The sequence below is a fragment of the Bos indicus genome, chromosome 9 (assembly GCF_029378745.1).
Source record: "Bos indicus isolate NIAB-ARS_2022 breed Sahiwal x Tharparkar chromosome 9, NIAB-ARS_B.indTharparkar_mat_pri_1.0, whole genome shotgun sequence".
Classification (NCBI taxonomy): domain Eukaryota; kingdom Metazoa; phylum Chordata; class Mammalia; order Artiodactyla; family Bovidae; genus Bos; species Bos indicus.
Window position 1 is genome coordinate 45840504 of NC_091768.1, and position 17003 is coordinate 45857506.

The window sequence follows — 17003 nt, forward strand, 5'->3', positions numbered from 1 at the left end:
AGTTCTCAGGGCTAAGTCCGTCTGTGAATTCTGAAAATGAAGCATTGGAATGATGTATACTGGCCTATAATGTATTCCTTCAGAGAAACAAATTCATGGTCAGCATATCCAGGGAAATAGAGGTACCTGGAACACTTCAGGCTCAGAGATGGTAGATGTTGTTAATGGACTTGTATTCACAATAGACACATTGTCTTCTGACTGTCTTTCCTAAAGTGTCTTAACTGCACATGTTCCAGAACATGGGCCCACCCCCCTCAGTCCTTTCCTCTGTTGCCCATGAGGTGAACTAATCTTTTATGAGTCTGCTGAAATACCTGATATTTGTCTTGAAGCTTACAGAACCTTCCTTCTGGAACTGCCCCCATGGGCTCCCACCTGCCCACTCCACACAGTGCCATGGGTATTTGCATACAAGACCTTGGGCATGAACCATGTGTTATTAGTGGATGGTGTGTTATTCAAATGCCAACACTTTTATTTCCATTGCCTAGAGGCTGAATAAATTGATGCATATTTATGGAATGGTGAGAATAATTATAACCACACAGGGATACTGTGTGGCAGAGCAGAAAGCACCTTGAAAGGATGAGACAGACTGCCTGCATATGACCTGGGAAGCTACTTCTCTGAGCACCAATTTCCATGTATTCAAATGAAGATAATAACTCCTACCAATTTAAATTATGGAAATGAAATATAGGAATTATTTGAGAGAACAGAGGTGAAACATTGGAGTTACCAGCACACAGTGGACATTTCCATCTTGTTCCTCTTATATATTCCTATAATATAATATAATATATTATATTAATGTATTTAATAATATATATATATATACATAAACATTATAAAAGGATTCAGGGTAAAAACAATCTCTATATCTCGGAGAGAAGGAGCACTTTTCCATATACTCTTTTTTTATAGAGATTATTTTTACCCTGAATCCTTTTAATAACATTTAGAATAATAGTTCAACATTAACTTATTGAAAAAATCAATTGTTATCAACTGCTTTTAGTCCATTTTGGGATGCAAAATGATTTTAGGGAGTCATCACTAATTATTTTGAGAATTCTATTTTGAATATTTGCTCCACATATACCTTTCTTACAGAACATGCTGTCATAATGCTCTTGCCAATAAGCCATTCTTCATTTTAGCATTTTCATTATGCATTCTGATTTTAACCTTGGAGATTTTTAATGGAGGTATATAAATTTGCCTCAAGATGACATGAAATATTACTAGATTTTTTACTATATATGTCCTTATCACCTAAGCATACATTATTTTTGGTGAAATCTAGGAATACATTACCCAAGTTAAGTCAACTCAATACATATACTGGTGGTATAGGATTTTTCTGTTCTGTTTCTGGCATTGTAATTATGCTGAGTGGGAAGTTATTATTTGTGACTGAGAATTTAGTTACTAAAGATGCTGGCTGCTTTGCTGAACCTTTGTATACTTTTTCATGGTGAAATAAGTAAGTAAGTAAGCTTATTTAAAAACTTCTCAATCTCATCAGTTCATGTTAAGCTATCTTTCAACCAGGTCATAACAGTGCTTTCAGTTGAAATTTTGTTGTCAAGGTCTTATACACAAAAATGTAGTTCTCTTTTTCGCAACGTGAAAACCACAGTTAAACCTAAGCCAAAATGGGAAAGGAGAAGACCCACATCAACATCGTTGTCATTGGGCATGTAGATTCAGGGAAGTCTACCACGACTGGCCATCTGATCTACACATGTGGCGGGATCAACAAGAGAACAATTGAAAAGTTCGAGAAGGAGGCTGCCGAGATGGGAAAGGGCTCCTTCAAATATGCCTGGGTCTTGGACAACTTAAAGCTGAACGTGAGCGTGGTATCACCATTGATATCTCCCTGTGGAAATTTGAGACCAGCAAGTACTATGTTACCATCATTGATGCCCCAGGACACAGAGACTTCCTCAAAAACATGATTACAGGCACATCCCAGGCTGACTGTGCTGTCCTGATTGTTGCTGCTGGTGTTGGTGAATTTGAAGCCAGTATCTCCAAGAACTAGCAGACCTGTGAGCATGCCCTTCTGGCTTACACCCTGGGTGTGAACAACTAATTGTTGGCGTTAACAAAATGGATTCCACTGAGCCACCCTATAGCCAGAAGAGATACGAGGAAATTGTTAAGGAAGTCAGCACCTACATTAAGAAAATCGGCTACAACCCCGACACAGTAGCATTTGTGCCAATTTCTGGCTGGAATGGTGACAACACGCTGGAGCCAAGTGCTAATATGCCATGGTTCAAGGGATGGAAAGTCACCCGTAAGGACAGCAATGCCAGTGGAACCACCCTGCTTGAAGCTCTGGATTGCATCCTGCCACCAACTCGCCCAGCTGACAAACCCTTGCGTTTGCCTCTTCAGGATGTCTATAAAATTGGTGGTATTGGTACTGTCCCTGTGGGTCGTGTGGAGACTGGTGTTCTCAAACCTGGCATGGTGGTCACCTTTGCTCCAGTCAATGTAACAACTGAAATGAAGTCTGTAGAAATGCACCATGAAGCATTGAGTGAAGCCCTTCCTGGGGACAATGTGGGCTTCAATGTCAAGAACGTGTCTGTCAATGATGTCTGTCATGGCAATGTGGCTGGTGACAGCAAAAATGATCCATCCATGGAAGCTGCTGGCTTCACAGCTCAGGTGATTGTTTTGAACCATCCGGGCCAAATCAGTGCTGGATATGCACCTATGCTGGATTGTCACACAGCTCACATTGCTTGCAAGTTTGCTGAGCTGAAGGAGAAGATTGATCATCGTTTTGGGAAAAAGCTGGAAGATGGCCCTAAATTCTTGAAATCTGGTGACGCTGCCATCATTGATATGGTTCCTGGCAAGCCCATGTGTGTCGAGAGCTTCTCTGATTATCCTTCCCTGGGCTGTTTTGCTGTGCGTAACATGAGACAGACAGTCGCTGTGGGTGTCATCAAAGCAGTGGACAAGAAGGCAGCTGGGGCTGGCAAGGTCACCAAGTCTGCCCAGAAAGCTCAGAAGGCTAAATGAATATTATCCCCAATACCTGCCACCCCAGTGTTAATCAGTGGTGGAAGAATGGTCTCAGAACTGTTTGTCTCAATTGGCCATTTAAGTTTAATAGTAAAAGACTGGTTAATGATAACAATGCATTGTAAAACCTTCAGAAGGAAAGGAGAATGTTTTTTTTGTGGACCATATGTTCTGTGTGTGGCAGTTTAAGTTATTAGTTTTTAAAATCAGTACTTTTTAATGAAAACTACTTGACCAAAAATCTGTCACAGAATTTGAGACCCATTAAAAAAAGTTTAATGAGAAAAAAAAAAAAAAAGAAATTCTTTCTGATAGCAAGATATATTCTTCTAAATGTTTCTCTTTCATTTTCCCTAATCCTGCTTTTAATTTTAATTTTTAAAATTAATTTTTATGAATATAGTTGCTTTACAATGTTGTGTTAGTTTCTACTGTATAGATAAGTGAATTAGTAAACCCTAAATAGCCATGAAATTAAAAGATGCTTCTTGGAAGAAAAACTATGACCAACCTAGATAGCATATTAAAAAGCAGAGACATTACTTTGTCAACAAAGGTCCGTCTAGTCAAAGCTATGGTTTTTTCAGTAGTTATGTACAGACGTGAGAGTTGAACTATAATGAAAGCTGAGTACCGAATAATTGATGCTTTTGAACTGTGGTGTTGAAGAAGACTCTTGAGTTCCCTTGGACTGCAAAGAGATCCAACCAGTCCGTCCTAAAGGAAATCAGTCCTGAGTGTTCACTGGAAGGACTGCTGTTGAAGCTGAAACTCCAATACTTTGGCCATCTGATGCAAAGAACTGACTCATTGGAAAAGACCCTGATGTTGGGAAAGATTGAAGTGGGTAGGAGAAGGGGAGACAGAGGATGAGATGGTTGGACGGCATCACTGACTCGATGGACATGAGTTTGAGTAAGCTCCAGGAGTTGGTGATGGACAGGGAAGCCATGCTGCAGTCCATGGGGTTACAAAGAGTTGGACATGATTGAGTGACTGAATTGAGCTGAACTGAATCAAGTTAAAGAACCTGTCCATCACTCCAATAAGTTCTCTCATGTCCTTTGCAGTCCCTTCTTCCCTACCTCAGGCAACCATTGATCCACCTTCTGTCATTATACATTGATTTTCCATTTCAATACTTTTATATAAATAGTACCATACATATATATTCATTTTTGATCTGGATTCTTTCAGTCAGCATACTTTGCGATTCATCCAGGTTACTATGTGTATCAGTAGTTCCTTCCTTTGTATGACTGAGTGAAACCATTCTATGCATATAGCAAAATATTTGTTTTTAAATTACAATTGTAAGTGTTTTTCAGGAGCTTCTTTCAATTCCTTTTTTTTTTTTTTTTTCAGATATTGTATTCACTTTTATGGTAGTAAATATCTCCTTTTGTATGACTTCTGAGTCTCTACTGATAACTTTGGCCTACACCACCGATTTTAGAATTTTTTTTGAAGCTCTGTTCTTGATATCTGTTTTTTGGTTGCTTAATAGTAACCAACCTTATAATTTCCAAAATAGACTTCTATCTCTATTTCTCTTAATGGTACTTTATTCTTATTGTTATCCATGGGAAATACATTCTTTTTGCCTGCTGCATTGAGTTGAGTTTTGTTTTATAAGCTCTCCATGTTATGTTTTTAGCCTTGCATCCATCTCTTTCTTTTCCATTCTTCCTGCTATCATCTAATTTCAGGTCTTTTTGACTTTTCTCTGTATATTTCTAACCATTCTCTTCCCAGCTGTCATCTTTATTTTACTAAGGCATAGATCTCATGATTTTTTATCCCTACACAAGAACTTCCTGCTCCTTCCTATTTTTTTTGCTCCTGGAGTAAGTCCTACTAATAATACCAATGACAAAGTAACTTCATGTTAGACACATTGCATTTATAAGGTGTGGATACAACTTTTGTTGGAGCTGTAGCAACACATTCGGTAAGTCAAAGGACTAAAGCAGACATAGTAGATGGTCCTCACTTTCCCGCTTGGTTTTGACTCTTGTTTTCTACTCTGTTCTCTTTAGATTGTTGTCTCCCCTGCCTCATGAACCTCAACTAACCAATAAACTGCAAGGCTTGCAAAATTAGAAAAGTACTGTTCTGACAGTGATTGGGATAAGATTGCACCATTGATCCTGAGTTTTCAGCAACAAAAAGACAAACACTTCTATGTGAATCATACCATGGCCTCTTTTCTCTTTACTGCATGAGAAAGTCCAACTCTGCTTTGATTGGGCAGTTACCTGGTCCTCAGGTACACCCTCATGCATGTCAGCTGTCAGCTAAATAGTGTCATTAACTGCTATTTGAACCATTTAACTATTTGCTTTTGAAAGAAAAAATTCCTGTGATAACCTGAAAGACAGACCACCTATCTCTATGGCCCATGATTTTAGGGGAAGTCATTAGAAATGGTAGACTGTTGGTGAGTTTTGACTGTTTCTTGGCCCTTTTAGAAACTGCTGAGTGATAAAGCTGGTTCAGGCAAGGATCAGATGGGAGGTAATAGATGTTTGCTGAGGGAGGCTCTCTTTGCCTGTGGCCCATAATCTAAAATCACTGGTAGCTTAGACATTGTGGTCCTTGTGAGATTTTGAACAAGCCAAGCAGGAAGGAAGCAAACCAGGAATGTCTAGCAGTGAAGATCAGGTAAAAAAGCATTGCCAGGCATGTTGTCTCAGACGATTGTGAGGCAGCTGCCATGAAATTGAGGAAGGTATGCAGAAGCCACCAACTAACAGAAGAGAGTGGTAGCCTTAAATCTCACGACAAGATGAGATCTCTGGTTGTGGTTACTTTTACACGGAACTGATGGGAAGCAAACTGATTAGAAAGCTCATATGTTTGAGGGAAATTGTGTTGCCAAAGCAGCCAGTGATAGGCCTGGACATTCTGTGATGTTTCAACACCTAATACAACTCATGGCTTTCCCAAGCTGCACCAGCAGGCAACGCACTAAGACCGTGCAGCTCCCAAGCAGAGCATATGCTCTAATAACCAGTTCAGACGGGGCCATAGATGAACAGAAACATCTCTAAAGCAGAAGTTGGCCAGCTATGGCTTTCAGGCTAAACTGTGTCTGTGAGCTATTTTTACATCCTTGCTTTTAAAATTCTTTATTTTAATAAACAAGTAAACTGTATTTAATGGGATATTACTTTTTCACATGTACTGCTATCTTCTTTTTAGTATTATTTAAAAATTTTATTTATTTTTTCCAGGTTTATTGAGGTATAATTAATAAAATTGTAACATATTAAACATGTACAGCATGTACATATACATTGTAAAATTAATACCACCATTAAGTTAATTAAAACATCTATTACCTCACATGGTCAATTTTTTTCTTTTTGGTGAGAATGCTTAAGATCTGTGCTCTTAACAGGCTTCAAGTATACAATACAGAATTTTTTATTGAAGCATACTTGATTTATAATTATATGTTGCTTTCAGGTATACAACAAAGTGTTTTGGGTGTATATTATGTGTATATATATATATATATATATAATCTTTTTCAGATTCTTTTCCATTATAGGTTATTAGAAGATTTTGAATATATAGTTCCCTATGGTATACAGTAAATTCTTGTTGTTCATCTGTTTTATATATAGTAGTGTGTATCTGTTAATCCCATACTCCTGATGGTCACCATGCTGTATATAGATCCTCAGAACTTATTCATCTTATAATTGAAAGTTTGTACACTTGACCAACATCTCCTTATTTCCCAGTCTCTGTCAACCACCATTTCACTCTGTTTCTGTGACTTTTACTTTTTTAAGATTCCACATATAAGTGATACAATACAGTATTTGTCTTTCTATGTCTGGTTTATTTCACTTATCATAATGTGCTCCAGATTTATCCATGTTGTCAAATATGATAAGATTTAACTTCTTTTTAAAGACTGAATTGTATGTGTGTAAACACACACATGGGGTTCCCTGATAACTCAGTGGTAAAGAATCTGCCTGCCAATGCAGGAGCTGCAGGAGACCCAGTGTTTGATTCCTGGGTTGGGAAGATCCTCTATAGAAGGAAATGGCAACCCACTGCACCATGCCAGTATTCTTGCCTGGAGAATACCATGGAGGGCTAAAGTCCATCAGTTCAGTTCAGTTCAGTCGCTCAGTCGTGTCTGACTCTTTGCGACCCCATGGACTGCAGCATGCCAGGCCTCCCTGTCTATCAGCAATTCCCAGAGTTTACTCAAACTCATGGCCATTGAGTCGGTGATGCCATTCAACCATCTCATCCTCTGTTGTCCCCTTCTCCTACTTCCTTCCATCTTTTCCAGCATCAAGGTCTTTTCAAATGAGTCAGCTCTTCACATCAGGTGGCTAAAGGATTGGAGCTTCAGCTTTAGCATCAGTCCTTCCAGTGAATATTCAGGGTTGATTTCATTTAGGATTGAATGGTTTGATCTCCTTGCTGTCCAAGGGACTCTCAAGTGTCTTCTCCAGCATCACAATTTGAAAGCATCAATATTTTGTCTCTTAGCCGTCTTTATGGTCCAACTCACACATCTGTACATACCTACTGGAAAAATCATACCTTTGACTATATGGACCTTTGTCAGAAAAGTGATGTCTTTGCTTTTTAAAGTGCTGTCTAGATTTGTCATAGCTTTCCTTCCAAGGAGCAAGCATTTTTTAATTTCATGGCTGCAGTCACTGTCCGCCATGATTTTGGAGCACAAGAAAATAAAACCTGTCACTGTACCCATTGTTTCCCCATCTATTTGCCATGAAGTTATGGGACCAGATGCCATGATCTTTTGATCTTTGTATTTTGAATGTTGAGTTTTTCACTCCCCTCTTTCACTTCCATCAAGAGACTCTTTAGTTTCTCTTCAATTTCTGCCATAAAGATGGTGTCATATACATATCAGAGGCTATTGATATTTCTCCCAGAAATCTTGATTCCAGCTTGTGTTTCGATCAGCCTGGCATTTCACATGATGTACTGTGCATATAGGTTAAATAAGCAGGGCAACAATATATAGCCTTGATGTACTCCTTTTCAATTTGGAACCAGTCCATTATTCCATGTCTGATTCTAATTGTTGCTTCTTGACCTGCATACAGGTTTCTCAGGAGGCAGGTAAGGTATTCTGGTATTCCCATCTCTTTAAGAACTTTCCACAGTTTGTTGTGAGCCACACAGTCAGAAGCTTTAATGTAGTCTATGAAGCAGATGTTTTTTTCTGGAATTCTCTTGCTTTTTCTGTAATCCAACGATGTTGGCAATTTGATCTCTGGTTCCTCTGCCTTTTCTAAATCCAGCTTGTATATCTGGAAGTTCATGGTTCACATAATGTTGAAGCCTAGCTTGAAGGGTTTTGAGCATTACCTTGCTAACATGTGAAATGCGTGCAACTGTCTGGTAGTTTTAACATACTCTGGCATTGCCCTTTTTGGGACTTTGAACTTACCACTTAGAAAAAGTTGTTTGCTGCGGACTTCTCTTTTCTCCTTCTCATTGACTGAAACTGGCAAAGACTGGAGTAACCATGGACTTCAAGAACTGAGAAGGTACAGTTGCCCTGTTAACCTTGGACCCTTATTTGGACTCTTAAGAGAGAGAAATAACAATTTTATCTTAAGCCCTTATATTTTGAGGTGTCTATATTAGAGAAGCTCAGTCTACACCTTCACTAATACAATGTTGAAATCTTGCTAGTCTCAAATGTTTTCTCATCCATGAAGCTTTCATAATTACTTTTACTCAAAGTAGTCTTTTGATCTCCAGTAGCACTTTTCTCTTTTCTCACTGCATTTATTACACTTTGTTTTATGGTCATTTTTATAGCCTTTCTCAGTAACTAGATTCTAAGCTCTTTGGGAAGTATAAGAGGAGGGAAAGGCAATATGTAACCCATACAGTAGACTTTTAGGTTCACACACATGCCTTGAAATATAAAAAGTTACTAAATATTTGCTTAATTGAATTGACTCTTTAATCGTTTTCTAAGCAATATGTGTTCACTAGCTGAATGGATATAGGAAACAGTGAAAAGATAGACCCAAGTCAGAAATCTTTCAAATAAGATTTTATATATTTATATACAAATATTCAAATTATTTATATTTGAATAATTGTTATTAAAGTTATTGTGTGAATAGTAATGCATCATATATATATATATATATATATGTATATATATATATATATATGTATATAGACTTCTTTCCTTTGTGGTGTCAGTCATGAATGACATATATTTGTTGGATATTTTGTCTTCTAAAATAAATTGCATTCCCATGAGTATCTTTTAATAGAAAGGTCACGGTATCAAATTGTGGATCCCACAGGAAAAGTTTTCTTCTGCAACAAAGTAATATCTTATTTGGGGATTGCATTAAAACAGGCAGTGCGGTATAGTGGTTATAAACATGGGCTTTGCTATCAAATAGTTCTCAGTTTGGATTTTTACTTTGTCAGTGTATGACTTTAGGCAAGAAACTTAACCTTTCTAAACCTATTTCCTCATCTGTAAAATTAGCAAAACAGCAGTTACTTTGTAAGCTTTATAATAAACAAATGTATGTAAAACAATTTTTAATGATTTTGAAGTAAGTCACAGATATTATTTCATCCATGAATATTTCAGTACTCTCGCCTAAATAAAATGTTAATACTCTTATCACAGTCCCCCAAATTGATAAAAAAAATTCTTGAAATCATCAAATGTCTTCTCAGAGTTAAAATTTCATATTGTCTCATGCATTTGTCATTTTTAGAGTTTGTTTTAAAGAAAAGTTACCAATTACATATAAAGAAAAACTACCAAGTAGATAATTTACAAAAACTTTAGCTTTTTAAATATTTGTTTTCCAAAGTGAAAGTGAATACATTATTTATTTGTATTTATGAAATGAAATAGTCTGTATCTCATTCTCTTAGTAACTTGGGTATGACAGTTCATCAAGATATGTAGTAAGTTTCCTGTCATACAGGAGTTCAGTGCTGATTCCTCCACATAGTTTTTCTGTTAAATAATTTAGCTGTTGCCTGCTGCATATGTGGCTTCATCATTTTTCGTCATCTCCGAAGATGACATTTTAAGATGTTGTTAGTTCCTCATGGCATACTTCTAGCAGTGGTAAGATTAAGGTTTGAAATGATTATCAAGAGAATGAGTTACATTTTGCATTTTCTTCCTTTACCCTCTGGAAGCATGTTCTGGACACCTACATCACCCACACATAGTTCAGAGGTAAGCTCTTGGGTAGGGGATATATAAACCCTCTGAGTTTATTCCTTCCCTCTGGAAGCATGTTCTGGACACCTACATCACCCATACGTAGTTCAGAGGTAAGCTCTGGGGTAGGGGATATATAAGTAGAAGTTACAGTCCCTTCTTACTCAAAGCTGTCCCTTAGTTGGGGAGGATACATACATATAGGAAATGACATAAAACCAATAAAAGCATCATGCTGAAAATTGTACATGTCAAGAACAGAATCTATGAGTTCTGGTAGTTCTTTAGGTTTCTCATAGAAAACCTAAAGTGATCAGAATTGATGGGTTTAATTGAATAAGGTTTTTGGAATAGGTAATCTTCAATTCAGTTTGGAGGGAGTTGATAAACATGAATTTCAGCTGAATGAAAAGGAAATTCTAGGTGAGAGGAAAGAAACAGAAGCAGAAACAAGAAATTGTTAGTGGGTATTGAGTTTAAAATGAATGGGACTTCAATTAATGAGATTTTAGTGCATTGGTTTGGTGCTAACATAGAATATATATTAAGGAAAACATAAGCCATGAAGGGATATGCCATGCAAATTTTAAAAACCATCATTTCACTATTATAGGACTTTTCAAATATCTGTGACTGCAGGAATTACTACTGTGTAGGTATAGATGTTCTGGAAGCAAAGATGAGGCAGGCATAATAGCCTCTAAAATGAAACAAGCATAGCATATGGGGTAACATATGGGTGCAGCATGGAGGAAGCTGACTTGGGCGTCAGTTTAAAAAACAAATTCCAATCTATGTGTGCCAGTTGGTAGCTGGTAGAATTTTCTTTACTTATCTTGGAAGTACACAGCAGTAATGGAAGCATAGACATGTTGGGTTCTGGGTGTGACTGCAATTCAAATGGAGGCCAAGAAGAAAGAAACTGCTCTGTGTATAAGGAGTTAATGATTATGATTCTAATTTATGTTTTGTATTATTTATATTTTTCCTTCTTTCATTCAGCAAATATGCACTGAGTAGTTATGGGGCTTCACTAACTAACTGTATTTTTGTGAGATTTCAGTTCTGAAAGAAACAACGTGGAAGAAAAAGTTTGTATGCATTCATTTTTCTGGCAAAGGGGGAAGCAAAGGCATTAGGGTTTTGCAGAGACTAATGGCTGGAATGGAGGAGAAAATGGCAACCCACTCCAGTACTCTTGCCTGGAGAATCCCACAGACGGAGGAGCCTGGTAGGCTACAGTACATGGGGTTGCTAAGAGTTGGACATGACTGAGTGACTTCACTTTCACTTTTCACTTTCATGCATTGGAGAAGGAAATGGCAACCCACTCCAGTATTCTTGCCTGGAGAATCTCAGGGACAGCAGAGTCTGGTGGGGTGCCTTCTATGGGGTCCCACAGAGTCGGACATGACTGAAGTAACTTAGCAGCAGCAGCAGCAGCAGTGGCTGGAAGTCTGTCTCTGGTTGGCAGTGGCATTGATCCTGGAGGTAGTTCTTGTAATAGAATTGATGCGATTACATTCTTGACTGGAATCCAAACTGTAGTGCAGGGCCTCAGTAGAGGCCATGACCAGAGCAACGCTAGCCTAAGGCTTTTAAAGTTTGATTTGGGGTCTGTTTCTGGAAGCTCTGGCCTGAAATCTGATTCTCTATCCCCTCTAACAATTCTGCTAGCCACTCGCTAACCTATTTAATAAACTCCTTTTCTATCTTATTCACCAGTTAACTTCCAAATTAGGAATTCTACACCTAGGAATTCTGATGTAAAGGAAAGAGGCAAGAGTTTCAAGAAGGAGGTGCAGTCCTTTAAATGATAGTTAAAAGTGTTATTGCTCTTGTGGAAGAAGAGGCCAGATAGCCAAGTCTTGAAGAACAAATGAAGAAGTTTCAAGTAAGGCAGAAGTTTGTGGAGGAAAGACGTTAAAGAAAGGTTGAACATTTAAGGAGGCAGGGCTATTAGATCCAACAAGGACTGTGGAGGAGGTCCAAGGGGAAATTCTTGCAAGGAATAACATCAGAGAGAATGGAAATTTTTTCTTTCTTTTCTTTTCTCTTCCCCTCCCTCTCTTTCCATCCCTCCCTCTCTCCCTTCCACCCTTTCTTTCTTTTTTTTTCAGAAGAAGCCTGGGTGAGAGAAGAAATTGGTTGAAGATGAAGAGAAATCTCAGTCAAGAAAAAGAAAAGTGGAGGAAATGCAGTAAAAGGGCAGAATGGTTTTGGAGAGTGGTTTTGAGGGCTTGTTGGGAGAGAAAGTTTAGAAACTTGTATTTATGGGGAAGATAATAGGAAGTTAAATGAAAATGAGTGGAAAAATTGCTGAATGGCAACATGCTATAATTGAAGTTTTGGAGTCTGACTGTAAAGCCTTAGAATTATCTAACACCCCTAAGTCTTTTGGGGAGTGGGACCTGGACAGGAGTCTGATGTCCTGGTGGGGCTCGCCTGTGGTGTGAGATTAATAATGATCATTCAAGGGAAGGATAAGGGAGTAGAAGCAGTGTTGAATGTTTTCTGTTTCCCTGAAGTTATTTATTTTTCTCCCCCACCTTCTCTTCTTGAATATATTAACCTATGATGTCTTAGTATTCCTTCCACTCATTTATCCAGTTTCCATCCTTTCCCTGTTCCTTACAGCCTCCTCCTTTTCACCTTGTATTATTTCTCACTGTCACGTCATATTTTCCTTACACTCTTGCTGTTTTTCCTTCTCTTACTATTTCAATACCTGATTCCTGTGCCATCTCCCTAAAGTTTATTTTATTTTTCTTTCCCACTTTCTCTGAGTTTTATTTATCTTTTGCTGTTATATGTTTGTATACTTCATATCTTATTTCTCAAGCTTCCTGATCCTTCTGGTCTTTATCCTCTGACCTTTAATTTTCTTTTTCTTAAAAAAATCAATTCCTTCTTTCCTTTTCTATCCTCCTCATTTTAGCCTCTGTCTTGGCCTTTCTCCCCACTTTCCCAAGGGACTTGGGAGTCTTCATTTTCCAATGCTCTTGGCTATTTGCCACTCATTCTCCTCTAAGCTGATTTTTAGTCTCCAAACTGATTTTATTTCTAGCTCAGCTCAACCTGGTACAATAGTACGCCTAGCCCAGGTAGATCACAAGTGAATCAGGACCTCTCCCTGATAATAGGGCTGCTCAAGATCAGACATGGGGGAAGAAACAACATAATAAAAGACAACACATCATAATTCAACATGCAACACCTCCGCTATGCTGTTAAGTTCTTCCATGCTTTGGCCATGTTCCGTATTTCCAATGGTCCTCCAGAAATCAAACTTTCTTTAGTCAAATGAATCCTGTGAATCCCAAATCCCAAATTCTTGCTGTTTCTTATATTGTTTCTTTGCTTGGAATACTCATTTTTCTTTTCTCTTTAAGAGCTTTAGGACATTGCCTCGCATGAATATTCTAGCTTTTTAATGATCTTCCCTTTCTTTGAATTCTTATAACATTGGATATACCAAGTAATTTACTCACATAGTACCTTACTTATTTTCTGGTGTGTACTTTACTTTGACCAATTTTAGAGGAAGCTCTGAGAATGGAGTATATATCATTTAATTCTATATTATCTACAGCATCTAGAATGGTTCTGAGTACATAGTAGGCTTTTTTGAGCATTTAATACAGCTGCTTTTTTGAATTATTACCCTTATACAGCATAATTTACATTACATTTTTAAAGCCTACTTAAAATATAAATTTTGCTCTGAGATTAAATGACCAAAGGGCCTGCTATCATTTATTCCATGCGCCAATGATCTGTGCAACATTTCCTCCGGTGTCTTCCTGAGCTGGCAGGAGCCAGCCATTCATTTAAATTGGCAACAGACATGGAAATGAATTTGTGTGCTGTCTTACTTGGTAATAAAACCTAAAGTGCAGTGTAATTTGTGATGGTTTGAAGCGGTAATGCAGTTTTGGCAAATGTGCTATATCTCTACAAAACTTACTGTTAGAAGATTTTTAAGCCAGTAGGTTATAGACTCTCCTCCTAAAAACAATTGATTAAAACTACCTCCTTCTGGACGTGGTCCAGTTCTTATTGGCAATAACTAAAGCACAGATTACATTTTTGGTTGAAGTTTTCAGCATCAGACCAAGTTGCCCTTTTTATACAGTGCTTTTTCTGATCTATTTTTTTAATCACCAGATATAATACTTCTTCTAATTTAAGAGACACAAGATAGTAAAAAGTGTATCCAATTCAAGTTGAATTCGGAATTGAAGCAGCAAGGGAAATAATCTGTGACTGAAGGAAAAAAAAAATGGTGGAGAAAGAGCATAAAATCTTTTCAACTCTCCAACTTTCTCTACAGAAATCATCCTTACATTCTTGGCTATGTAAATGTAAAGTTGTTGGATGTCAGTATGCTAGCTAGATTTGATAGCTTTTCAATAGCTGGCTCTATCTGAAAATTTTAATCCAGGAAAGTAAATATTTATATATGTAGTGTCCTCTGATCCAAAATTTATCTCAAAAGGGAGAATTCTAAAAAACAATCCAAATTTATATTTATTCCTTGGTTCTAGTAAAAAATTAGAATCAAGAATTTAAGGTTTCTCTTAAATAATTCCTAGACTTTCTATTATGTTGGTGTCCTTAGTCCTAATGATCATTCTTGAAGTGATTTATGTCTTCAGAATTGCAAACCAAGTTTGCTAGAATTCATCTTTTCTTGCTGGATAAAATATATTAGGCTCCCATAACACATTGATATGTTCATCAAAAGGCCTAAATTTATTAGCCACCTCCCTAGTAGTAACTTCCAGTGACAGAGTAGTTCTGTTGGAAGTCTCTTCTGGGAGGTTTACCAAAGAGAGCACACAAATCTTACTTGATTTAATTGGACTCCTATAAACAGCTGTCATTATATTTCCAAGAGACTTGCTTTATCAGGGAGTCTAAGAAGTCATAATTTTCATTAGGAGAAAGAACTTGGTCAGAGCTTTATTTTCTCCCAGTTGATGAGCTACTTTCCTGGTTTACCCCTTCAGCCTCTTTCCTGCCAGTATCCTTAACACTGTCATCCTCTCAACCGACTGTTGTACCTGGCCTGCAAAACTCCAAACGCTGAATGATCCAGCCATCTTGGGTCATCCTTCCTGCCCTCTCACCACTGGAGGAAATATGACAATCACTCAAGTTAGTGAAAATTTAAACATTCCTACTGAAAACATCTTGACTCATGCTGTGAGCCAGAAATTATTTCTGCAATCTTTGAGCAGTGTCATCCACAGACAACCTCACTTCCTTCCTGCCCATCTCTAAGGACAAGTAGTCTTTCCACAAAAGCTCTTCCATCAGCTCATGCTCTACATTCTCCTCTCTCTAAGACCATATTCTTTCAATTAATTTCTTTCTCTGGTCTGTCTGCAACCTCGCCTTCTCCCTCCCTAGTGATTGACTTGTTGTGGTATGAGTAAGTGGCTCTTGCCCATGGTAGTCAATACACATATTCACAAACAGTGATATTCTTGTTCATTTACATTATATATGTTGCATTTCCTTGTTCCCTTTGAAGTTATGTATGGCCATATGATTAGCTTTGGTTAATAATAGGTGATGAGTTTTACTGATGGCTGGAAGCTCCTAAGGCCAAAGTGATAAAGCCTCCTGTTTTCTTGGTCCTCAAGTGACTGTAATAAACATACAAGCACTGGGCATGTCATATACAGGAAAATATATAACTTCAGAGTTTTGAGGTTGTTTATTACTGCACTATACCTTCATCTATCTTGACAGTTTTCCTTGTTAATAGCATTCCTGAAACTCTGCTTACATTCTCTTATACTACATTTATTCTCCCCCTGAACAACTAATTTTCTTAAAAGCACTCACTCTATTAACTTTTCCCCTTCTCTTTGATTCCTTTCCTCTATTAAATATTTTCTGACCCCATCACTTTACCAGAACTATTCTTGCTAAACCTGCAAATGATCTGTTGATTTTTGGATGTAGTGGACTGATCTTATGACCTTACTTGACCTTGTCTGGCATGTAGCACTGTTGACCTTGAGAAACTTTTCACTTCTCATTCTTGTCCTTCAACTTTTTGCTTTTTATTTGGCCTCTCTCTTGCCATTTGCTGCTCAAATGTTTGTGCGCCTCAGTCTTTGGCTTTTCCCCCTCTTTTCCCTTCTCTTATTGTTATTGTTCAGTCACTAAGTCATGTCCAACTCTCATAGGTTCCATCGATTACTGCTTATCAGTCTTGATTCCAAACCTACATGCAATAAAGATGATATTGTATAATATTAAACTAAGATATTTTGATTTTTTACCATTAAGTCATGAACTTTACTCTGCCATTTTTATCATGCTGAAGCCATTCTTTGATAATAAGAATTATTCTTATATAGCAATCTTCTCCATATTATTTCCATTTGTGAATGGGGAGAGAGCCTACTTTCCCGTGGCCTGTTGAGAAAAAAATAATGGTGGTATGAAGATGGGCTTGAATGTCCAGTAATATGTATAAAGAGTAGTTTTGCTAATTTCTTGAGTCCCCCATTTAAACATTAAATGTAAAGGAGTCAAACCATTGAGTTTTCCCTTGGTGTAATAAATCTGTTAAGCAAAGAAGAGCAAAAGGGAGGAAGTAAGAAAGGTTATCAGATGTGTGTTTTGGTCTCCTCACTCCAGGCTTTAAATAAAAGAGAAATCAACCAGGGCAGATAGACTTACCGTATCTCTGTTAGGAACTTTAGGA

General features: G+C 37.6%; 1 pseudogene; it reads left to right on the plus strand.

Moving 5' to 3' along the window:
- The first annotated feature begins 1616 nt into the window (after window positions 1–1616).
- Window positions 1617–3353, plus strand: LOC109563878 (elongation factor 1-alpha 1 pseudogene; annotated as a pseudogene).
- Window positions 3354–17003: the final 13650 nt, after the last annotated feature.